Source organism: Eleutherodactylus coqui, chromosome 9 (assembly GCF_035609145.1).
Source record: "Eleutherodactylus coqui strain aEleCoq1 chromosome 9, aEleCoq1.hap1, whole genome shotgun sequence".
NCBI lineage: Eukaryota > Metazoa > Chordata > Amphibia > Anura > Eleutherodactylidae > Eleutherodactylus > Eleutherodactylus coqui.
In genome coordinates, this window is record NC_089845.1 from 153207199 (window position 1) to 153232662 (window position 25464).

Consider the following 25464-nt stretch of genomic DNA (forward strand, 5'->3'; position numbering starts at 1 on the left):
TTACGTAGCTGAAGAGCGCGCCGTGCCACATCTGGGAGTATGAGAATAGGTGAGCCCTGAAAGCACAAGACATCAGAGTCCCTGTCCTTCCTGAAGATAAGTTCTTTAACTTTGTAAAAATGTATACAGCGGACGTGTGGGATCCTTAGGTTATGGGCCAAGGGTCCGATGAATTCTGTCGATTCATTTGGGTGATCCAGGGATCTCTCCAGAAGATTGTAAAAAAACGCGTGAGCTAAGATTTCCAACTGAGATGTTCCGATGTCCTTGCTGAGACCTCTTATACGATGTTTGTTCCGCCTATGTGGTTTACCAGGTCATCTAGATGCATAAATGGCTCAGAAATCTGCAGAGCTTGATCTTGTATAGCCTATTTATGGACGTCAAGTGTATCCTGAAACTTCTCCTGTGTCTCCTCCATCACCACTATCCTCTGTCCCACATGCTGCAGGTCCTCTGAAGGTGGCTGTCAAGCTCATACTTTGTAGGTAATGCACGAATGTGACCCTTCCAATCCCAGCTCGCATCTGAAACTGGGCTCGGAAAAGGGGGGGAAGAGCAGCATGAATTACAAGAGAATCAGAGGAGACACATGGGCCAAAACCCCTTTACATTCACTGGGGACCACAGAAGTAGGACAGGACCCCATCAGTTTAATAGCTCTATGAGGCATGACATGTGTTGCAGGAGTATGGCTGACCACAGCTGCCTCAATATCTTCCCCTCTCCTCTCCTGATGTGCATGGGGGAAGGAGTTTCTGCTGAATATGGGTAGGGAAGGGCAGGGGAACCTCCTGAGACCTCAACTCATGAGTACCTCTAGGGGAAGCACCCTCCTGATGAGGATGCAGACATTCACCTGCAGGGCTTTGTCTTGTGTGCCCCTAGCAGCGCTGGCGTATCTGCAGTGTGGATGTGGATACTGGGTGCCTTTGCCAGTGTCTCATCTGAGGCCCGATATCTGCCAGTCACTGGCGCATCAGTGGTGCTAAAAAAAATTGCAATGCCGCAGGCTGTGAAGGTGCAGCGGCGGTAACAGCATCCTGGTGGGAGCCATCGGGCACCTCCATCGGCGCCATGTTGGATGCCTCGTGTCGGCTGGTCACCTCCTGTGCAGAGTGGAGGAACTGTTCCATCCACCTCCTCTCCGCCTTAGATCAAACTGTGCTCTTGGGGTACCTGCACCCATATTGCGTCCTATGCTTGGAGGAACTGGAGTCTCAGGCTGTCTGGTCTCGCGCCTGGCATGGTTTTCAGTAGCACAAAGCTTCTGTGTCCCACCCAGCCATCGGCGAGCCCTCATCCACTTAGAAATTTATAAAAGTTTTTCAGGACATTATATGGTACATCAGATAGTATCATTAAAAAATACAACTTGTCCCGCAAAAAACAACAAGCCCCCAGATAGTGACGCTAATGAGTAAGTAAGGGTTAAGATTTTTTTTGAAAGTGGGGAAGAAAAAACTAAAATTTAAAAAAAGGGGCTACATTATTAAGGGGTTAAATCAGGAGTAGTGATGGGGCAATATAAACCGCTGTAAACCTGTAATACTAACATGATGCCTGTTCCCATCAGGTTTTTGCCTCCATTCATCGGTCCCGTCACGATGAATGTTTAAAGTCTCGAAAACAGAACCCATCCCAAGAGTTATAGAAAGCTGCCAAAGTGGTAACTGGTCGGCCTCCGCTTCGGCAGATTTCCTCTCCTTTTCGCTATTCTGCGCGGGAAAGAAAAGCGTAGTCTATTATGTGTTTCTTTCCGACACAGAATAGCGCAAATGGACGGAAGCCTGACGAAACATAATGTCATTCTGACATCACTGCGAGGGGAAGAAGCGACCCGAGACCCGCGCGCTTGCACACTTTTGCAGGGAAAAGAACACACCAGGGACTAATTGGGCTACATAGGCTTTTAATTCGGGTTGCGCCCATGTGAATGGTTCTGGTCAGCATGAAAAGTACAGTAAATATGCGCAATAGCGCAAGGGTCACGTTACGAAAATATTCCGCTATTGTGTGTGTTTTCTGCATATGTTGATGGGAAGCGTATTGGATAGAACTGTGTGTGCTCCATCTAATCCTATAACACATATAACAGTAGGGGGCGACATTAGACACCAAGGGTATAACAAGTATATAAGTGGGAGGCACATTAGGCAAGGGGCCCACTAAGGGATTACCAACAGACGACAGCTCTGGGGCTTTCGGCAGTGACAGGAAGAAAGCGGCACGTCTGTCTGTCCTGTGTTGTCTAAGCTGTCGGTGGAAGCTGCGAGTCGTTATTACAATCAGAAAAAATCACGGCAATAGTGCAATTTGGCGCATGTGATGGCCGAGTGTCAGCGCTGCCTGCGATATTCTCACAATGGACAAAAGGAGCTTCTAATGTTAAAAACGCATCACACAAAAATCGCAAGTTTGTGCTTTGCGATGCGATAAAAAGGAGACTCCATAGCGAAATATGGGCAATAAAGAGACAAAACGCAGGAAGATAGGACATGCCGCGGTTTTTTTCTTCAAGCCACATCACACGAGTGACAGCTGTGAAGGAAACCATGGGCTTCTTAATTCTACGTTTTCATGCGCTCTTGCATCATTTGAAAAACATGCAATTTTCTCGCAAGTGTAAAGGCACCCAAAGGCTGGTTTCACATGGGCGATCAAGATATCGCAGCAAGAAAATCATGTCTTTGTACCCGCGATTTGTGAGTGTCAGCACTGCCTTTTCTCGCAGCACTGCTGCTGTTTGCGATTTTCTTGCACAATTTTGCAGCGCGAAATTCAATAGGACTTTCTAATATTAAAAACACATCCCATAAAAATCGCAAGTCCGTGCGTTGCGAAAAGGAGTCTCCGTAGGGAAACAAGGGAGTCGTCAGGGATTCGGAATTCACTACGAAATCTGGATGATGATGTAACCAGCACTAATGTGCTGCTCTCTGTGATGTCACCAGATGTGGGACGTGACGTCATCAGTGACATCATAGTCTATGGCTCCAGGTAAAGCATCCTGGGACTACGTGCAGGAATAGCGCCAGGTGCAGGACTGAGCTCAGGGAGGAGGGCGGCCAGACTGTTATATGGGGAGCTGGAAGAGGCGTCTGACCAAAAAGGGCCACAATACTGCACAGGAGCTCCGCCCCTCAGGTCACATGGTCCTTCAGCCCCCTCACAGACCCTCATCACCACATCATCTCCTTCTATTATATACTCTCCACTGTGGTGCTCCGCCCCCTTACATGGTGATCACATGGTGGTGACATCATCACAGGTCCTTCCAGCTGCAGATCAGATCCTGCTGTTAGTCCCTGGTGTTCTCTGTTATCAGCCATTCTCCCAGCTGTAAGGTAAGCTTCCATCTCGTGTTCTTGTGTTTGTATTGACGCTGTGATACCGTCTGCTGGCTGCTCCATAAGTGAAGTTCTGTATATCACATATGATGATGTCCCTGTAGGATTTACAGCCGCTCCTTTCTTCATAAAGGTTCCTGCAGTTCTACAACCTCCAGTTCATCTCGTTTTCTTATCTTCTCCTCCAATCCGTTCCTTCTCCTGAATGACCCACCAAGGATGGCCGAGGACAGGAAGGAGATCACCAGAAGAATATTAGACTTCACCTTGGAGATCCTCTACCTGCTGACCGGAGAGGTGAGCGCTTCTACATTTCTATCATCTTTGAGCCGGCTTCACACTGGCGTATTTGCGCGCGCTATACGCGGAGAATAGAGCCCATTCATTGCAGCGGGTTCATTAAAATTTCCTTATTTTGCGCACATTTCGGTCATCCTAAAAAATTGAACATGTTTTATTTTTCTGCGTATTTGCGTACCATAGGCCCCAATAGAAGTCAATGGGGGGGAAGGGGGGGCACAAATGCAAGCGCAATATGTCAGGAGAAGTGTGAAATGCTGCATACTTGGACTAGAAAACTAACACATCTGGAATTAATTAGCCATTTCAATCAGTGCACTTGTTTGCCGTGCATAAATGAACCTGTCTTGTGGAGGCAGAAAGTGCAGTAAAATCCACCAATGCGCGCCCCAGTGCGAACAGATCTGCTTACGCTCATGTGAAGCCGGCCTTATTGTAATATTTACCACATCATTGGGAAGGGAAGTCCATAATAGGGAGTAATAGGAAGAGCCCAGTGTCCTGTATAAGAGAGGCCAAGTGACCGGCAGAAAACATGAAGATCGGCCACCGATATGGTCAGTTATTTATCATGTAACCAATGTGCCGATAATAATGTTATAGGAGTAATGAGAATGGTAAGTAGGCACTTTGTAACCAGGTGGAGAGGACCAGGGGCAAGAGGATCAGAGGCCGGAGTGTAGTCTAGAGGGAGGAGGAGGAGAGGGCCAGGAACAGAAGGATCAGGGGCTGGAGTGTAATCTAGAGGGGAGGAGAGGGCCAGAAACAAGAGGATCAGGGGCTGGAGTGTAATCTAGAGGGGAGGAGAGGGCCAGAAACAAGAGGATCAGGGGCTGGAGTGTAATCTAGAGGGGAGGAGAGGGCCAGAAACAAGAGGATCAGGGGCTGGAGTGTAATCTAGAGGGGAGGAGAGGGCCAGAAACAAGAGGATCAGAGGCCGGGGTGTAGTCTAGAGGGGAGGAAGGGAGGACTGGGAACAAGAGGATCAGAGGCCAGAGTGTGGTCTGGAGGGAGGAGGAGGAAAGGGCCGAGAATAAGAGGATCAGAGGCCAGAGTGTAGTCTGGAGGAGCAAGAGATGGCCGGGAACAAGAGGATCACAGGTTGGAGTGTAGTGTGAAGGGAGGAGGAGGAGAGGGTCGGGAACAAGAGAATCAAAGCCGGAGTGTAGTCTGGAGGAGTGGACTGGAAACGAGGATCAGAAGCCGGAGTGTAGTCTGGAGGAGTGGACTGGAAACGAGGATCAGAGGCCGGAGTGTAGTCTGGAGTGGAGGAGGAGGAGAGGGCTGGGAACAAGAGGATCAAAGCCAGAGTGTAGTCTGGAGGAGTGGACTGGAAACAAGGATCAGAGGCCGGAGTGTAGTCTGGAGCGGAGGAGGAGGAGGAGAGGGTCGGGAAAACGAGGGTCAGAGAATGGAGTGTAGTCTGGAGGGGAGGAGAGGGCTGGGAACAAGAGGATCAGAGACTGGAGTGTAGTCTGGAGGAGAGCGAGAGAGGGCCAGGAACAAGAGAATTAGAGGCTGGAGTCTAGTTTGGAGAAAAAGGAGAAGAGGATCACAGGCAGGAGTGTAGTCTGGCGGCTTGGAGGAGAAGAGGACTGGGAACAAGAGGATCAGAGGCTGGATTGTAGTCTGGAGGGGAGGAGGAGAGGACTGGAAAAAAGAGGATCAAAGGCTAGAGTGTAGTCTGGGGGAGGAGAAGGAGAGGACCTGGAACAAGAGGATCAGAGGCCGGAGTGTAGTCTGGAGGAGAGGGGAGGAGGAGGGGGCCAGGAACTAGAGGATCAAAGGCAGGAGTGTAGACTGGAGGGGAAGAGAAAGAGGAAAAGATGACCAGAGGCTGGAATGTAGCCTAGAGTGGAAGAGGAGGGGAGGATGAGAGAGCCAGGAACAAGAGGATCAGCGATCGTAGTGTAGTCTGGAGGGAGAAGTGGGCCAGCAACAATAGGGACCAGAGGTGGGAGCATAGTTTGGAGGAGAGGACCGGGGACAGAGGGTCAGAGATCGTAGTGTAGTCTGGAGGGAAGAGTGGGTCAGGAAAAATTGGGATCAGAGGCAGGAGCATAGCCTCGAGGGGAAGAGGAGGAGAGGATCGAGAACAAGAGGATGAGATGATGGAGTGTTTTTCAGAGGGAGGATTTCTTTTACTAGTGGAAAGAAGGTGTTAGGTCTGCTACCTGTGTCTGCCGCCCCCTTGCTATTCCGAGCAGACCTGGGCATTGGTCTGCTCCTTCAGTATAAATATACTCTTTTTTTTTTTCTATTTTCTTCCAGCAATGCACTAGTTAACCCTGCTCAGGTGATCATAGGCCAGCTGCAGCTTAAGTGGCAATTGCCTTCCTATTTAAGGTAGCTGGACACACCCCACCCTTCCCTCAGAATTGATGTGTATATGCTTCAGAGGCCCAGTACATCTACATCTAGTTACAGGACTGTTCTGTCTCCTGAGCTGGTATCTGTATATGTTTATTTTGTATAATCTTTGCTGGATGCTTTTGCCTGTGTACGTCTGTCCATTTCTGTCCAGTCTGTGCATCGTCCCTGTTTCTGTTGTAGTCAGTCCTGTTCTGTGTTTTGTGTACACTGTCTTGTTTCCTGTCAGAGATAGTCAGCCCCAAGGTTCCAGCGCGGGGCTGTTTCTATCAGGGCAATCACCCTTCTTGTAGGCAGGGCCCCTTCCTATCTTCCTGCTTACCTTCAACAAGTTACCCATCTGTAAGTACCTCTCTCTACTGAGGTCAGCTGCCAGCTTATCAGGTCTGGTCTAATAGCCACGTTTGGTTGGTCAGCACAGTGGGTCGACACCCAGAGCCCTAACAGAAGGTTTGACCGAATACAGAAAAGATGATTCTTTACTGTAAGAGCAGTCGGACCACTGAACCAAACAATAAAAAGTCCCACCTTGTCTTCATGTGCTGCACACCTCAGTTCCGCTAGCAAGTATACTCACAAGCTGATTGCCATCCAACTACTTCTGGCTCTGACAGACGCAAAACAATCCAATTGCAGGAATACAGCTTTTTGTGGAAAAACTTGCTTTTTATTTTCTTGTGGTGCTTGAAGCACCACAAGAAAATAAAAAGCAAGTTTTTCCACAAAAAGCTGTATTCCTGCAATTGGATTGTTTTGCGTCGGACCACTGAACCCTCTACTAGTGTTACTCGTTTTGATCAGCCAGTTGGTAAAATCGACCCATTTTCACTAAATCAAGTCGGGCGAGTGCGGCCTGAGTTTTGAAAAAAATTGCATTAATATTGAATTTCCATAATGCCTGCTACAGAGATCATCATGCGACCCATCAGTAGCCAAAGCATCTTGATAATGTCATCAAATGTGTCCTCCGTATTGCATGCAGGTAGCAGTTTCATTGGACACCTGCCTCACGTGACCTAGCCATATGTAATATAGACACAGTGCAACCATCGGCCATCTTACAGCTGAGCACAAGACAGAGAAGCTGCATCATGTTTATATGCCTATATAACAGGTGGTCTATTCTTTAAGATATATTCCAGCTGGATGTGAAAGTCTGTATACTAGAGATGAGCGAGTATACTCGCTAAGGCACATTACTGGAGCGAGTAGTGCCTTAGCCGAGTATCTCCCCACTCGTCTCTAAAGATTCGGGGGCCGGCGGGGAGGAACGGGGGGGGGGGGGGGGGAGATCTCTCTTTCCCTCTCTCCCCTGCTCCCCGCCGCAACTCACGTGTCACCGTCGCCGGCCCCCGAATCTTTAGAGACGAGCGGGGAGATACTCGGCTAAGGCACTATTCGCTCGAGTAATGTGCCTTAGTGAGTATACTCGCTCATCTCTACTGTATACCAGCAGAGAAGTTAAACCAGCAAAGAAGTTGTATTGGAAGGAGCAGAGAAAGAAGCATCAGGTTTATATGCCTATATGAAAGGGAGAGGGTATATCATAGAATGGTAGAGTTGGAAGGGACCTCCAGGGTCATCGGGTCCGACCCCCTGCTCAGTGCAGGATCACTAAATCATCCCAGACAGATGTCTGTCCAGCCTTTATAGTTCTGCTGCTGTCACTGTATATAGCAGCAAAGCAGACAGACAAACTACGCTTTGGCGTTGGGGATATCACAGTTCTCTGTGGCCTCAGGTATCATTCACAGTCACCAGTCTAGCCATTATGAATTATTTGCAGGCCTTACCAACTAGCAGTTGGTGAGGGGAATTCCGTTATGCTGTGTAAACAGAGATGGTTCACAAATATATTGTACCGCATGGCCTGCTGTTCTCGCATATCGTGCCATCCAGGGATTGTGGTTTATTTAGTTGGCTGTGTTTTTTTGGGAATTTAAAGCAAAGTGAAATCCAAACAGGGAAACCTTAAGTACACACAGTGTGTGTCAGCAGCCTCAGAAGTTGTGCAGTTACGATTCCAGCCACTACAAATGATTTGCAAGGCTTACACTGCTAGCAATGGGTTTCTGCAAACTACAAAGTTGGCTGAAAAGATACATAAAAGGAAACTAAAAAGTAAAGAAAAAAGCACCAAGTGTAAAAACAAAACAAAACGAAAGAAGCGAGGGGTAGTGGACATGTTGGTAGTGGAGGTGTTAGAGGACGCGCCAAGTTGACACTTCAAGAGGCTTCCACTAAAGTGCAGCTCCACCTTCTGCAGGAGGTGAGGCAAACCTGCTGCCGTTTCCTAGAAGTTGTGCGTTACATCTAAAGCAAACACAACAGGTCGTAGAGTGGATGATGCAGCATGCCTCAAGTACCATTAGCTCCTCTTCGCAGGTCACAGTAGTCAGTCTGCACCAGTCAGCCATGAACATCACCAAATTCCCTGCACAATTTGAAGCAGTCCACATGGATCAGCCTGAGGAGCTGTTTGATCATTCAGTGTCAAAAGGGCAGTCCGAACAACCAGAGGGAGAAAACCAAAACATTGAATGCACTGATGTCCAACCATTGTTTTTTTTTTTCTTTGAAGATGAGGGGGGTCAGTGCACGTGGTCAGCCCTCAATAGGCCATGTGTACTCAGGGGAATGTGGTAACCGAGGAGCCAGCTCCCGGTGCTCACTGTGACAGAGTCCACACAGAGAAGAAAGATGTCTAAGAGGAGGCAGAAGATGATGAGGTTGTTGACCCAACATGGGCAACCAGGGAGAGTCATGATAGCATCTTGCACAGGTAAGAGGTGGATGTTGCAGGGCAGCACCATGCTTGGTGTATACTCCCACACAGAGTAGACACAGAGTGGCAGACCTGATACATGTAGTTCACCATACAGACCAGCAACCTATAAATGACGCCATAATAGTTCGGTGGGTTGCCCTGCACCTCAAAAAGTGAACCACATTGGTACTGCCACCCTGGGCTCCCCTACCTGCATGCTGAGGGGATGCAGCTATCTGCCCTCCTTAGTCAGTAAGTATATGGTCCTTTTCTGTGTGTGACCACAGATACGTGGTTCAGCAAGCATGGCCATGAGCGTTACATATCTTTTTTTTTTTTTTTTTTTTTTTAAGGAACGTTTATTTAGCCAAAATAGACAAATATACAGAAACAGCAGACATCATAAAGAATGCACACCTTGCTGATACATCACAGTACATAAGAACTGAAAAGAAAAGACAAAACTGAAAACACTGAGGTCTCTCATATTCGTGTGTATTTCTCATAAAACATAGTACTTGGCTGTTCATTTTCACATTTATTTATTAGCTACCCATAATGGAACAAACCCAAACCAGGGAGGGCTCCTAGTCTCAGAGCCCCAAAGCACCAGGAAAAAAAGAAAAAAAGAAAAAACAAGACAAAACAAACAAAAAAAAAGGGACGAAAAAATAGAGAGAACACCCCCCCTCCCCAATACTTTAACCCTTCCCCCTTAAACAACAACCCTGCACAACTCTCTGAAGAAAAAAAGAATTAGCCTAAACAGATCGGTTCAAGCGGGTATCCCTCACCATATCCATTCCCAATATCTAGACAGGCATCTCTGCTGTTGTTGCCAGACAGTTCACCCAGCCCCCCCAAACTTTGTCAAACTTCTCAGGACATCCCCTGGCCATGTAAGTCAGTTTATACATTGGAAGTACAGAGTTCACCACCTGGATCCATGTGTTTCTGGTCAGCCTACCAGGGTGCTTCCAATTCAACAAAATCACCTTCTTAGCATAGAAAAACAGTAGTTTATATAAGGTGCACGTTGCTGCTGCCACTGGTAGGTCTCCAACAAGCCCAAAGAGGCACACCCAAGGGTGCCCCAAGATGAGATTCCATAAACACAAGAATGTCCCCTCAGTAGTCTAGCATGACACTGCAGTCCCAGAACATGTGCATGATAGTCCCATCGGCAATTAAGCATCGGGGACAGGTCGCTGAGGGGGGCAGACCCATTACATGTAGCCTGGATGGGGTGTAGTATATAAGGTGTAAGAACTTGACCTGGACAAGACTATCTCTAGCACTAATCAAAGGAGGACCAGAGCTCGCTAATATGTATTCACTCTGCCCTGCTAACAGATCAGAAATCAGAGAAAAAAGTATCCAAAATAGCGCTTCACGGGATGAAGTATATTTTTCTGCACCTTAAAAGGTGTAGTTTTATTGCAACGCGTTTCAACCCACTAGAGGGTCTTTTTCAAGCATCTTGCTGCTTGAAAAAGACCCTCTAGTGGGTTGAAACGCGTTGCAATAAAACTACACCTTTTAAGGTGCAGAAAAATATACTTCATCCCGTGAAGCGCTATTTTGGATACTTTTTTCTCTGATTTCTGTGTATACTGGGCTCCCTGTTCCTGGGGACCCCAGATATCCAAGCAGCTCTCCAGACAGGATTGGGAAGGAAGTTCGTCTAATTTATCTATAGGCTGTCCCGGATTTGGAGGTACTAGTGAGTTAACCCTTCACAGGGCTGCTCACTCAGTGCCGGGTAAGTCATTTTTCCTTATATATTGATAAAATCATTAGCACTGCAGGAGCGCTTTCACTGATCCCGACACCATTGTTATTTTCTGCTAACAGATCAGGAATGTCAATGACCCACTTCTGGGTCGTCCTCTCCCTCAACGGGGCAAGACACTGCACCAAGTGGGCATAGAAACTGGACAGTGGTCTTACTAGGTTGCACATCTGTGCCAAGACTTCCAACCGAGTCAGGGACAGCGGTATGGACAGGCCCTGAAACCGAGCCCTGATCAGATGTTGCAGCTGGTAATATCTGAAATAGGAGTGCTCAGGCAGGTTTATCTGCAGCTGGAGGAAAGTGCAGAAAGTGTCCTCAGTGACTATGTCAGATAGAACATTAATACCATGAGCTCTCCAGAATGCAGACTCTGTAAAGCGCTGCAGGTGCGGCAAGTGTGGATTATCCCACAAAGGAGTATGTGGGGACCATGTGACTTCCACTACAGGGGTCAGCTGCAAGGCCTTGTGCCATATTTTAAGTGTTACCAGCATGGGGGCAGGTAGGGGAGCAATAAGAGAGGAGAGGCCACACATCAGCAGACCCCTTAATCCCGGGGCAGAGCCCATCACCCTGCGCTCCAGTCCCACCACTGGATTGTAATCCGATGAAATCACCCACCACCCAGCATACACCAGCTGGCTGGCCAGATAGTAGTAGTAGTAGTAGTAGTAGAAGAGGGGTAAGGCTAATCCTCCCCAGCTCACTGGGAGGCACAAGGTCTCCAATTTAATCCTGGGGGTGGAGCGTCTCCACAGGATACGCAGTTCAATCCCAGGAAGCGTGGCAAAGAATCTGGTTGGGACCAGGACAGAGGAGTTATGCAGGACGTACAAAGATTTTGGTAGTAGCTTCATCTTTAACAAATTGACTCTGCCCACTAGAGTGAGCGGGAGAGAGACCCAACGCATCACCATTCCCTCAGCCCATTTAAGGAGGGGAGCTAAATTAAGGTCGAAGAAGGTAGAAACCTTCACCGACACTCTTATGCCCAAATAGGTTGTCTGAGCTGTTCAGCTTAGTGGGGCGGGCAAAGGGAGCACAGCCGCCGCAGAGTCTATGGCTATTAAGTGGGTTTTGTCCCAATTGACCCGAATACCAGAATGTAGGCCAAATGTGTCAAAAATGGCGAGTGCAGAATCAAGAGAGGACTCTGAATCCTGGAGAAAGAGGAGGGTGTCATCAGCATATAGTGCTATGCGCTCTTCATAATTGTGAAGTTTAAATCCCTATATTACTGGTGAGGTCCGGACCTGAATTGCAAGGGGCTCTATAGCAAGGGCAAACAGGGCAGGGGACCGGGGGCAACCCTGTTGTGTGCCCCTACCGAGGGGGAACTGGGCAGAAACATGGACATTGGTTTTAATACTGGCTACTGGGGAGTCATATAGGATCTTTACCCATCTAATAAATACTGGCCCAAATCCAAACCGTTGCATCACTGCCCACAAGTACCTCCACTCTACTGAGTCGAAGGCCTTTGCCTGGTCTATAAATACCAGGGTGCGTTTCCCACCGTTAGAGTGTTTATATGTCAGATGGTCAAAAAGCCGCCTTAGATTCATGTATGTACTTTGGCCAGGCATGAAGCCAGATTGGTCAGGGTGTATAATCTCATTAAGAACAGAGTTTATGCGCATCGCCAGTATTTTTGCCAACATTTTAACATCGTTATTTAGAAGCGAGATGGGCCTATAGGAACCACAATCTGCAGGATCTTTTCCAGCTTTAGGAATCATGACAATTATGGCCTTTCGCATGGTGTCCGGCAGGGCACCACCTCGCAGGATAGAATTTTATATAGCGTTAGAAGCTAGGAAATCCGCATTCTTTTTATACCATTCCCAGGGAGTCCATCCAATCCTAGCGATTTCCTATTGGGGAGTGACTTGATAGCATCCATTACCTACTCTATACTCAAGTCCCCATCCAAATAAGTGGCACCACTCTGGCTCAGCGTAGGGAAGGTTATATCATCAAGGTAGGCTGTTAGCTGTTCATCCAAGCAGCTAAGTTTGAAAGTATATAGGTTCCTATAGAAGTGGGCAAATGTTTGATTGACTAGTTTTGGGTTATCTACCAGGGCCCTCGAAGCATTGCGCACCACCATGATTGGCGGCAACGTCTTATCCTCTGTTAAATAGGCTAACAAATGACCGTTCTTATCTCCCTGGTCAAAGACCTGGTGATGGGAGTAAAGAAACTTCTTTATGGTATACTCAATGAGTAGTAATTTGTATTCCTGCCGTAGGTTATTTAAGGTAGGCTTCTGGGGAAGGATCTGCTATGTGCCTGGCTTCCGCTGCAACAAGGCGGCGTTTCAGGTCCAATCTATATTCAGCAATGGTGGATGTAAAAGACCCCCTAGTAAAGGCCTTAAAGGCATCCCACACAGTCAGTTCTGAGGCAGTCCCCTCATTGACCTCCCAGTACATCCCTGCCTCCTGCTCAACATACTCATGTATCTCTCCCTGTGCCAGCCATAGGGGGCTGAGTCTCCACAAAGGGCGAGAGCACTCCAAACCAAGGTCGAGGACCAGCTGAAGTGGGGAATGGTCCGATACGCCTCTGGACAGATAGGACACATCCCGCACCATAGGGAGACAGCCCGGGGAGCCAAAACACAGATCGATACAGGAAAAGGAATTATATGTTAGGGAGTGACATGAATAAGCAGTGTCATGCGGGTGTCGCAGGCGCCATATTTCCTGCAGCAAGTAGGAGTCAGCCCACGTAAGCAATCTGGTTGATATAGAAGCAGCTGGAGTGAAACGGTCCCGCACAGGATCTAAAATAACATTGAAATCCCCCATAAATATTATTGGGGCGGGTTCGAGCAAGACCACCTGGGTCATTACGTCAGTGAGGATTTTCACATCAGCGGGGGGCGGCAGATAAATATTGATTATCATGAGGAGCCAGCCGTGAAAGGTGCCCTGAAGGATCAGAAACCGACCCCTAGAATCAATGTGGATTTGTCGGAATACAAATTGGGCTGATTTAGCTACCAGCACGCTGACTCCTCTGGCATAGTTGGAATAAGTAGCGTAATACGCAGAGCCTATATTGGCCCTCTTAAGAGCCAGTATCTTTGAGCCCTGCAAATGCGTCTCCTGGAATAGTATGATGTGGGGAGAATGAACTTTTAGAAAGTTGAAAGCCAAGGCTCTTTTAAATTTGGAATTCAAGCCCCTAACATTCGAGGAGATCAACTTGAAATGCGTACTAGCCATTGCTATAGAGTTGGACATTGTTTGCGCAGAACACCCGCATAACACTGAAAGAAGAGTCGCGCCAAAAAAAGTACAATCAAGCAGAATAGTTCTCTTAGATGTATGAACCATAACCCCTTCCCACCCTACCCATCCCCCCAAACTTAGGACAGGTTTGGATCCCATAATACAAAACTTTGTGAGGGGCGTTAGGCCTGCCCCAGAAAACCAACAGAGAAACTTAAGACAGAGAGAGAGCAAATATAGTCATATGGTCCCCCTGCAAAAGAGTATGAGACACAATTGTGTAGGTGTGGGCTGTATCACCATAGCTCACATATACCCGGCTATAATATGGGCTACTGATATGTGGGCTGATTGCCGTAGGAGCGGAGCCCCCTCAGGCCATTGGCCCACGAGGAGGGGTCCACCAGGGAAGGGCCACAGAGAGTAATATCGCCAGGAAATTCAGAAGAGAGGAATAGCGTAGTTGACAACAACCCACATCACATATCAAAAACGGTTGTATTATAAGTGGCTGGCCAAAAAGCCTAAGGAGGTGGAGGAAGTGAGAAAGGAGAAAGGAAGCGAGAAAGGGTGGAAATCGGTAAGGAAAGGGGTGGAAGTCTCATTCAGTTGTTGCTATACAGAAGAAATAGTAGGCCAGCCACGGCAACAAATTCGTAATGTCTCACAGACAGGATTCAATTTTGCCCGAGCTAATTTAGGACATCTCCAGGACTCTCGAAGAAATGAGAGTGATCGTCCTTAATCACTTTTAGCCTAGCAGGGTACAACATGGCGTAGACAAGCTGTTTAGCGGCAGAGCTTTCTTTGCCTCTGTGAACTTTTGTCGCCTCTGCTGCACCTCCAAGGAAAAGTCTGGGAAGATACGGACTGTTTGCCCTCCGAACTTCAGTGGATCTTTCATGCGATCAAGCGTCAAGACTTTGTCCCTGTCCCTATAATTGAGTAATTTAGCTATGAAGGTACGAGGGGGTCCTCCAGGCAGCGGGGCTTTAGATGGAATACGATGGGCTCTTTCCACACAAAACAGAGGCAAAAGGGAGTCTGGGCCATATGCCTGCTTGAGGAGCGACTCTAAGAAATTGCAGGGGTTTTTGCCCTCTGCTCCCTCCGGCAGTCCCACAAACCTGAGATTACACCGATGCAGCCGGTTCTCCATGTCGTCAATTTTCTTCTGCTGCACTGCAAATCTTGTACTAAGGGTCTGCACCCTGTCCGAGGTGTGGTGGTGTCCTCCAGGTCAGAGACTCGGGTCTCAATCTCGGAAGTGCATTCCCGCAGCGTTTGAACATCTGCTCTCAGCAGACTAAAGTCTGATTGCAAGGCATCGATTTTCCCTGTCAGGGCAGAGCGGGACTCCTTAATTGCTTTTAACACACCAGCAATGGTTGGGGTGGACACAGGAGGTGAAATTGGGGCGGCCCCCTCAGGGGCTCGTTAGATCGGGTGTCCGCTGAGCCACTGGGTTGGGCATACTGTTGTAGCTTGTTGGCTATTTTCTTTTGTTTAATGGGAGCCATCTCGCTGGAGGGGTACAGTCGGAGATATCCGTTGGCCCGGACTTATAACGTATCGCAGGGGAAGTTCACATATAGTTTAGTGGTTAGTGCATAACTGTTGAGGAATAGTCAAAATGAAGTGATGCCAGTGGACTGACACTACACCACCACTAGGTGTCGGTAGAGAGCAGGTCAAAAGTCAATGAATAGATGCAGATGAAGCAGACTTTGTGGATTATAGAACAAGTGTGAGTTTATGTCTTTCTCCTTGGCCCAAAGATTCCAGCTTTATTAGTTGGGTGGTGAGCAGAACAGGAGGGGGGAGTGAGCAAGCAACTACTCCTCCGCACGAAGGTCTGACACATGCAGGGACGCTCCTTTGGTGTTTTATGCTCTTACCTCCACTATTGTTCCCTGCACCACCGTTTAGTTTCTCCTCTCCTCCCCAGCCCCCCCACAGCTGTCGAGGCACAGTATCAGGAGTTATCTAGAATGTAGCAGAGTTGGGAAGGTTGCTGCTGCTCCTGCAGAGATTTTAGGAAATTTTGAGATAGCACAACCTTTGGTGGCTTATTTACTTTATGACAAGTTGTTTTATATGTTGGCTTCCTGGTCATGTGCTGCTGCAAAGTTTTAAGTGTGTGACCACAGTATGAACTGAATGGTATTTTCTCCAGTAGGTTTTGGGTTATTCTGTAGCTTCCTAATTGTGTAGTATTGCAATAACCAGTCAGACACAAGTTATAGGTCTCTGGTCTAAACTGGGTCTGGGCGGTACATTGCTTAGGCCCCCACTTTATTAACACACATAATACCTGCCCTTTATGGGCGTATAACATATTGCATTGATAACATATGTAGGTTTTCATTCGTTGGATCATATAGAATCCCTCGCCTCTCCCCCACACCCCTCTCAATTCCAGTGTATGAGACAGTCTTTGTCTCCTCAGCAAGTGGTCAGGCAAAAGTACCTTCTTTGTCTGAGAAGTTGAGGGTGGGGGAGGGCTGGGGAAATACTTAAGATAAATATATCTTCAGTCTTACTACATACCAATATAATTTAACTCGGGGGCTGCAGAGGAGCTTTATATTAGGCTAATGTTATAGAACACATCTTTCACCATGCCATTGTCCAACAATTACCATAATGAGATTGTGTGGCCATTAGCCTCTACAGAGTTAAATCACTACAGCTGCGTAATACATCTAGTTTGTACAAATCAATAGACATTTTACGCTAACTAATCTTCATGTCTACTACAAGTGAAGGGAGCTTTGAGCTGCAATCCATGAGGGCACTGACTGTGCAGGCTGGTGATTACTCTGCCAGGATTCAGCTGAGCCTCTCCAGACCTGGACCAGCAAGGGTTAATTTATGAGGCTTTCAGTCTCCCCCATGCCAGGGAGCCCCGCCAGTGCAGGCAGAGATAAGGAAGGTGTCAGTGGCAGCAGCGTTGGGGCCCTCCAATGGAGCCCTGGGATCTGCACAGCAGGCGTCTGAGTCTCTGGCAGGAGCTCTCTCCCTCCCCAGCGGCAGATGGAAGCGCTGCTAGCTCTTCTGAGAAGGTGCCCGCTGACCGGAAGTGAAGCTCTCTCCAGTGGAGCCTGCAGCCTCCGGTGGTGAGTAGGCCACGGTGTTCTGGCGCTGCCCCAGGGAGCTGGCAGACACCCTGCACGTACCTCTCCCCTTTAGGTGTGCTGAGCAGTCACTAGTGGCAGACAGGGAGCCTTTTGGAGTACAGGAGTAGAGGATTTATATGGGTTTCCTCTGGAGCCAATCCACCATGCGTGAGCGTTACATATCCTTAATGGCACACTAGGTCAATGTCCTGCAGATGGAGCATAAAGCCGAAAGTGGTGGTCCATATTTTATGATAAATATGACTTGCCGGACATACCTCCTCGTCTATCTCCTCCTCATCCTTTCCTCCTACTTCTCTTCCTCCACTTCTTTATACTATCTTTCAACACCCTCCACAGCAGCATAGATATCCACATGTGACAAAACCCGGCCTCCATTCTGCGCTGTACTTACTAAACGCCAACATGCTGTCCTAAAACTCATATGTGTAGGGTAGATCAGCCACATGGCTGTTGATGGATCTGCAGGTCCAGGCTGACACATGACTGACCCCGCACATTCTGAAGCCAGAAAGGTTTTGTGAAACAATGGAGCCAAAACTGGTACTAAGTGGAGTAAAATGGAAACAAAAACGACATTCTGCCATCTTTCGATGCGTCTTGTTTCTATGACACACACACACTGCAACAAAAATGACATGATAACTTTATTCTATGGGTCAGTACAATTACTACGATACCAAACTTATATAGTTTTTTTTTCCTTTTCTTTGCTGTACTACTTTTATTATAGATGTGGTAAAAGGGGGGTGATTTAAACTTGTATTACTGTTTTTAACTAATTGTTAAAAAAAAACAAAAAAAAAAACTTTATTGATCTTATTTTTACTTTCTTTTTTAGTCCCCTCAGGGGACTACAACATGTGATGCTTTGCTCACTCCTGCAGTGTGATGTAATACCATAGCATTTCATCATACTGCAATATGACAGGCAGTCTATCAAGCCACCTCACTGGGACTGCTTGATAGGCAGTCTGATAAGGCAGCACTGGGGCTTTTCAGAAGGCCCCCGGTGGCCATGACACCCACACGGCTGCATGCGGTCTCATTGTTCGGGGCATTTAAAGGGTTAATAGTGCCAAACAACCACGCGGCTGATTGCAGCTATTGCCAGCGGATGTCAGCTGTAACAAACAACCAGCGCCCGCCCTTGTATAAAGAGAGGTCGCCCTGCGATCTCTCTTCATACATACCCTGACCCCGCATGACGTAACTGTACGTCCTATAGCGGGAAGAGGTTAATGGCTCTCTTCTTTTTTTCCTACACCAAGACTGCTCTCACACATGCGTTTTTTCTAGCGTTTAACGCTGCATTTTCAGCACAGCGTTAATCTCTGTCAAACACGGTATTAGTGTATCTTGACGCCACCAGGAACTCCTGGTGGGGTCAAGACTGACAGGGGGGTGATGCCCCCTGAACCTGATTTGGCTGCACATCAGGCTGCCAAATAGGTGGTGCCAATGCACTGCCTGTCCAGCAAGGCAGAAGCCACTACTTGGCTAACTCCACTACCACTGCGGCAAAAGAACCGATTGTTCCAGCGGTGCCGACGGTGCTTCAGAACACATAACCCCCAACCTATGTCACTTTTACATAGCTGTGGCTGCAGGAGGCGAGATGATCGTCGGCTGCTCAGTGGAGGAGCACACAGGTCGCGTTCCACCCCACCTGCTGCGCCTTTCTCAGCGTCAGAGAAGAAGCGCTCATCACTGCAGCTGTCACAGATGGAGCGGCCGCAAAAAATCTCAGTCCCGGGGGCGGAGCGCAACGGCTAAGGGCAGCAGCAGTGAGTCGGGTAGCAGATGACACCGAGTTGAGACTGCAGGCAGCGGACTAGTAGCGGTGAGAACAGCACCTGTCAGCGGGGCACCTTAGGGTGAGGGTAAGTTTTATTTTTAGCTTTACATTATGACATGGTAATGCTGCCATGTTACACTGCTAACATCGCAGCATTTACAGCTCATACTGTAAGGCTAGGCACACTTTTTTGCATCTGCGTTAAGCTGCAGAGAAATGTTGGGACACTATGTTACCAGGACCTGCAATCCTTGGCCCTGTCAGGAGCTAGGGGTGTGAGAGGGGCATTCCCCCTGTCAAACCCGTAGTATCTGGTGGCGTCAAAATACACTAATACCGTCAAACACTACCATTGATTTCAATGGGGTTTTTCAGACATGCGCTAAATGCTGTGTTTTTTTTAAGCGCTGTCTGATCTCTTTTCATGGGTCTCTGTGTTTTTTAAAATGCAATGCTTCGCCCATTGAAATAAATGGGTAGAATGGTTATCGTGTTTTTGACTGTCTTTTTTTCAATTCTGGTATTATGAGCTTGTTTGGCTGTGTTTAGAACGTTGTCAAAAACACATGTCAAGGCAGTAAACGCTGTGTTAAAAAGACGCGATTTTACAAGAGCATGTGTAAGAGTGGCCTAACTGTATTTTTATATATGCCTTTTATAATATTGTCTTTCCTTAATAATAATATTATTTTTACCTGAATTATCATATTACATTGGAAAATCTTTTATAAAATATTCCCAATTTTTATATTGCCCCCTCCTGGTTTTACATATGGTTTCTATTATTAATATTTTTAATTTATACATTTTACTTGCAATGGTTGTTCATTTTATGCCATCTAACATGTATTGAATATATTTGATCTTAGGTGTGTTTTAAACCATTACACACATTGAGTAATTCTAAAAGTTTTTAAATCTGTATCTGTTTGGAGTCCCTCTGATGGCCCCCTTTTGGGCACAACTTCTTCCCGGGATTCCCTAAGTTATTTCTTGACCATGTCCCTACTCCTCGTACCCATTTTTTGCCTCTATATATTTCCTATATTTTTTATACTTTTTACATTCTGTCTGCATTGCCCATACCCCGTAGGATGATCCAATGCCCATTCCTGTAAACATGTTCAGTATTTGATTTTGGAGTATTATTGTTGGTTCTTCTAATACTTTTCATTTAGTGACTATATGTTTTAATTAATCTGTATTAGTGTAGTTTTGACATCATTGGCCATTCACAATTTTATTGAAAATATTCTGGTTTCTACATTGAACTATATCCCATCACATCCAGTCACCTGGGCACCCGAATTGCCTTCGACCCCTTTGGAACACAAAGGCGTTCCAGTGATTTTTAAATTTTATTTAAATTTTTTCATGTCTGTGTGCGCTACCACATTTGGAGCGCAAAATGTGCAATCCACTGAAGGTTCCTGGACACAGTGTTGGTACACAATTGATTTTTTGCGCCACAACAGCCACAATACTGGGTAATTACAAACATATGCCCACTGATGCCTGAACCTCATAAATGTATTACCTGGCTAGACACTCTGTCATGTACTTGAGAAATAGGTTTAGGTATTCTCCGAATCGCGTTGCACACTTCTATTAGCCTATGTTTATTATTTTTATACTGTGTTAGGCCTGTTAAGTTCATATATTGCTGAATAAACTCTGGAAACCTTATTCTCGCTGGATCCATCTTTTCAAGCCTTCAAGAATACTATTGTGGTACACTTCCAACCAGTGTAACAGGTGTGACAAGGGGGATTACGCACCTGCGGATTGCCAGCGTCTCCAACTGGGAAATGAGCACCTCATGTGTAAGCATGCTCCAGGAGACAGAAAGTTCTTTAAAACTGGCACCTGCCAGCATTTATTTACAGCATCATAGCAAATGTATGCGCAGCAGACACAGCATACGCAACAAAGTCTGTAATTGAGGGTTCATAAAACCACAGGGCCACTGTCACTACCCTGCCAGGGGTGTCTGGAGGGCATTCTCCCCTGTCAGACATGTGACGGTCCCACAACTGGTCCAGACCAGACCTCCAGCTTGCAGCACTTTAGCTCTGCTGCACTGGTACTCTCCCCCTGAATGTGCCAGGACATGAGACTTTATATTAGTTCCGGCCACATCTCTAGGTCTTAACCCTTTCCTTTAGTACCAGAAGGCCTGTTTGCGGCCCTTTACAGGCCCTTCTGTGTGCTGCACGTATACATATCCTCCTCCCTGATGAAGGCCCGTCTCCTTCTGCCCTCGTCTCTTCATTCTCTGCTTCTGTTCTTTTACTCTGAATCTAACATTTTCTTAGTAGCTTTCAGTTCACTGATGAGTGGGTTCTTGGAGCTAGCATTCCTGTGATAGGCTTCTACCATTACTTTCTGTTGGACAAACTGTCCATATTTGACAGCATTATCTCGCCATAGTTTTCCCAAGACTTCTGCTGCAGAATCTGAGGTCCTCTCAGCTTCATCCTTTTTAAGATTCTTTAATAAGGACTTCTTTCCTTTTCTTTTCTGTCTGAACTGGGTCCTAGACGTCGCTAGTCTCTGAACCTTCCTTTCAGCAAAACGACTATTTGATTTCATCTTAGCGCTTAAATTCTTGGCAAACTTTTGAAACGGCACCAAGGTTAACACTTCCATTTCTTTCTTATGAGTCCTTTCTTCAGCATGCTCACATTCAGTGGCATATCTCGCAGATATGACTTTCTCTTCAGTCAGCCCCTGTTCACACACATTCTTCGGTTTCTTCTCTAGTTTGGACATAAGCTACTGTTGATGACCAAGCTCCACAGTAACATCTAATTTCTGTTACAAAGTTGTTTAAAACTTCTCAAGTTGATCATAGGCAGCTGTTTTTTCTTCATACCGTTGCCTTGTCGCTTTTAACTCTTTTTCAATTTCTCTGTTAAACAGAATCCAAACATGCAGTATTTTTCTCCATTTTATTCCCCATGTCTGACACCTGAGCCTGAAGTATTGAAATGGGCTTTTCCAGGTTTCTCTAATTTTCTGCTTCTTTTGCTAACTGCTTGAGGAACATATTTCTCTCTTCTTCAATTCTCGTCCGTTATGCACTAAAGCCAAGCCTCTGGCGTGTCACTTCTTGCACCAGCCTCTGAGACTCTTCAATCTGAGCTTCCAATTCCACCTGCAGTCTATTAATCTTCTAAAACGTCTCTGCCTGAACTCTGAAGATAAAAAGATAAGACACGCTATATTAAATTATTTTGACACTGGGCAAATATCCTTGGTTTGTGACCGTTTTATCACAAAAGTTAGCAAATACTTGGTATGTCTTCATTATAAATTTACTGTTAAAATTAAGTCACAGTTCACGACTCTGCTAATACACAATAATTAAGGAGACATCATTAGAGATTGACTACCATATTAGATGGGTTTATTCTGCCCTTGAGGGGGTAAAGTCTGTACTAGGCTATATTACACCCCTGGGAATAGATTGGCCTAGGACAGTTTATCCCCTGGGGTATACTCTAGCCTGGGTCAAACTATACCTGGGTTTAATCTGAGTCGGGGTTAATTTGGCCTATTACATCAGGATTAGGGGGTGTTCTCATCCGAAACCCCCTGTGAAGAAAGTGACTGTTCCTTACTATTTGCATACATATGGACATATTCCCTGGAGAGCTGGGTTTAGTTTACCTATTGTTATCCTGCATTTTACATTTCTGATATCCACATTTGCGTCCCACTGATGCTCTTCTCCTTTGGATGTTCGTGTAACCAGGGTTGTTTGACCTAAAAACCATCAGTCTATCTATAAGCTAATGGGGACTTCAGGTGTGACGGACTGCCCCTTCCAGCGTGGCCCGATCACGCCAGGTGAGTCACCTCCTATTTTTTTTCTGTGAATTCATCTATTTTTTCACCCCAGGAGCTCTGCCTTTCTTTATTATCTCTTTGGTCCTCCATAAAGCTTTTTGCCTACCTGTGGATTTACATGGCAGAAGAATAGGCTGAACTGGTCGGACTTGCTTCCTTTTTATTTGGGTCTCCACGGAGGATAAGAGAGGGTCCATAGATATATGGTGGTACTTTGCACGGTGGGTCATGCTATGTCATTACTCAGTCTGTGTGGAAGCGGAAGATAAAGAGGTGCACATGATAAAGCAAATGTGCTCAATTGGATGGATGTACAGCAGAGCAGTAAAATCTGTAAAAGGCCCTGCAGCTTCTTAGAGAAAGCTGTAGATTGATCAAGGAAACACAGGACAGTGCGCCAAAGCCAGGAATCCAAAGTTTAACCCGTAACAACTGCCGATACGCCTTTTGATGGCCTGCAGCTGCAGGACACATGTATGAAGGGAGGTCTGACTAAAGAATAATAGAGAGGTATAATTACTAGACTCTATACTTCTTTTAATACATCCCAGAATTGTGTTTGCCTTTTTGTCTGCTGCATCACATTGTTGACTCGTGTTCAGTCTATGATCTACTAGTATACCCAAGTCTTTTTCACATGTGCTGCTGCTTAGCCCAATTCTTCCCATTCTGTAGGTGTTTTTTTTTCCTTTTTTTCTTGCCCAGATGTAGGACTTTGCATTTCTCTTTGTTAAATACCATTCTGTTAGTCGCTGCCCACAGTACAAGCTTTTCTAGATCGTTTTGAATTCTCTCTCTCTTTCCTAGTGTTAGCTATACCTCCTAACTTTGTGTTGTCTGCAAATTTGATCAGTTTTCACTCAATTCCGTCTTCCAGATCATTTATAAAAATGTTGAACACTGGGCATAGGACAGAGCCTTGTGGTACCCCACTTGATACATTCTTCCACTTGGATGTGCAGCCATTTATGACCACTCTTTGAGTTCGATCACTCAGCCAGTTGTGCATCCACCTAACAGTTGCCTTGTCAATCCCATATTTGGTCATTATTTCAATAAGGATAGTATGAGATGCAGATGTTCCCCTACTTGCGAATGTTCCAGGTAATGAACGTCGCAAGATACAAACAACCCTGTCCCCTGCAGTATGATGTAGTGCTATGGCATTACATCATACTGTGCAGCGATCTGTTACAGCAAAATACATCTATTCTGTTTTTAGATAGGTGTTGATAATGTATTATAGTGAAACATTTAGTTGGTTTTAGTCTCTATTGCCCACTACTCAAACGTACTTTTATACATACATTGTATATTAAGCCTGACGATTTTATCTACATAAACCAAGCAGACTACTAAAAAAAAAGAAGAAGAATCCGTTCAGGCGAGTAAAGAAAACTGGTTGGGTTGTTATGTGTAGAAATTTGTCATCTCACCAGTGCCTTCCCAAAGATATTTTTATTAAAGGGGTTGTCCAGTTACTAAGCAACCCCACTTCAGTAGGACACACTGTATTAAAATAATAAAGTGAACTACACTCACCGCTTCACAGCCGGTATCTAGCTCTTATGGATTTACGAAATGTGGATCCACTGGACCAACCCACCAAGCCTAGATAGGCCCTGGTGTGGTTAGCAGCTGACTCTTCAGATAGAGGGACTGTTGACAGAAAAAAGGAGACTGACCCTTGGCTGCAGAGGGAATGGATGGGTCCCTATCTAACCAGCAAGGCGAGCGCCCCGATAAGGGCGGCCCTGTGCTGGAACCTCGGGTCTGACTATCCCTGATGGGATAGCAAACATAGGAACTGGCAGCAGAGGAGCACACAGATGCTGGACAAAGCAAACCATAAACAAGAATTGGAACTGACAGGAAACTGACAAAAAACACGTACAAACAAATGCAGATATGCAAGAAGCCTCAGACTGACCAGAAGGCCTAAAACAGACCCAACACAGGGAGGCTCACAAGACACAGATCAGACAGAGCAGAGTGACCACAGAAAGCAGAGTGTCAGAACCTAAAACACACCAATTCTGAGTCCACAAGGAAGTGCATCAGCTCAGCTTAAATAGGGAAGAGATTGCCCATTAATCCCACAGCTGAGCTGAGAAACAGAGTAAAGATAACCTTCTCAGTGCTGGATGCAAACAGACAGAGGATCCATATGCACAGGAATAGCAGAATGATGCTTGCCACAGCCCGGAACCGCATGAGGGCGGCAGACACAAGTAGCAACCTTACACTAGCCCTGCACCCCACTGTACTCCCAGTGATTAATCTGACAGATGATGTCACAGGACATCGGGGAACTACTGCAGCTTCACCTTTTGTTCTCCTGGCATTGTCGCTCACACTCTGAGACCCATGATGCCAGGAGTTCAGGAATGCGACTTTGCAATCTCTCAATGGCTTAATTATGGGTATTTAAAAGGGATGTATCGTCACTTCTATCTCTTATTATTGTGTACATGATGATATTTCTCAGTGTCTCTCCATACACAGGAATACACAATAGTGAAGAAGACATCGGGGGACGGTGTGACTCCCATCATCCATCTCCAGAAGTCTGGAGGATGGAGCAGGAGTAATTTCCCCATCACAGAGCTTCCCCCTCATTCCCCGATTCATGATCAGAAGATCCTAGAGCTCACCAACAAGATGACAGAGCTGCTTACAGGAGAGGTGATGCTGCAGGGAATGTGGGACATTCTACAAAATGTGATTGTTCTCAGAAACCAAGTAATCTTGTAGATATGATGACCTTTAATGGCTAACAAAAATACATGATGTTAATGCGAACTTTCAAACCTATGCACGATATTCTGCTTCAGGCTTAAATGAAATAGATCC

At 46.4% G+C, this 25464-nt stretch overlaps 1 pseudogene; it reads left to right on the forward strand.

Moving 5' to 3' along the window:
• Positions 1–3274: 3274 nt before the first annotated feature.
• LOC136578559 (zinc finger protein 850-like) overlaps positions 3275–25464 on the forward strand; it is a 189446-nt pseudogene continuing 167256 nt past the window's right edge.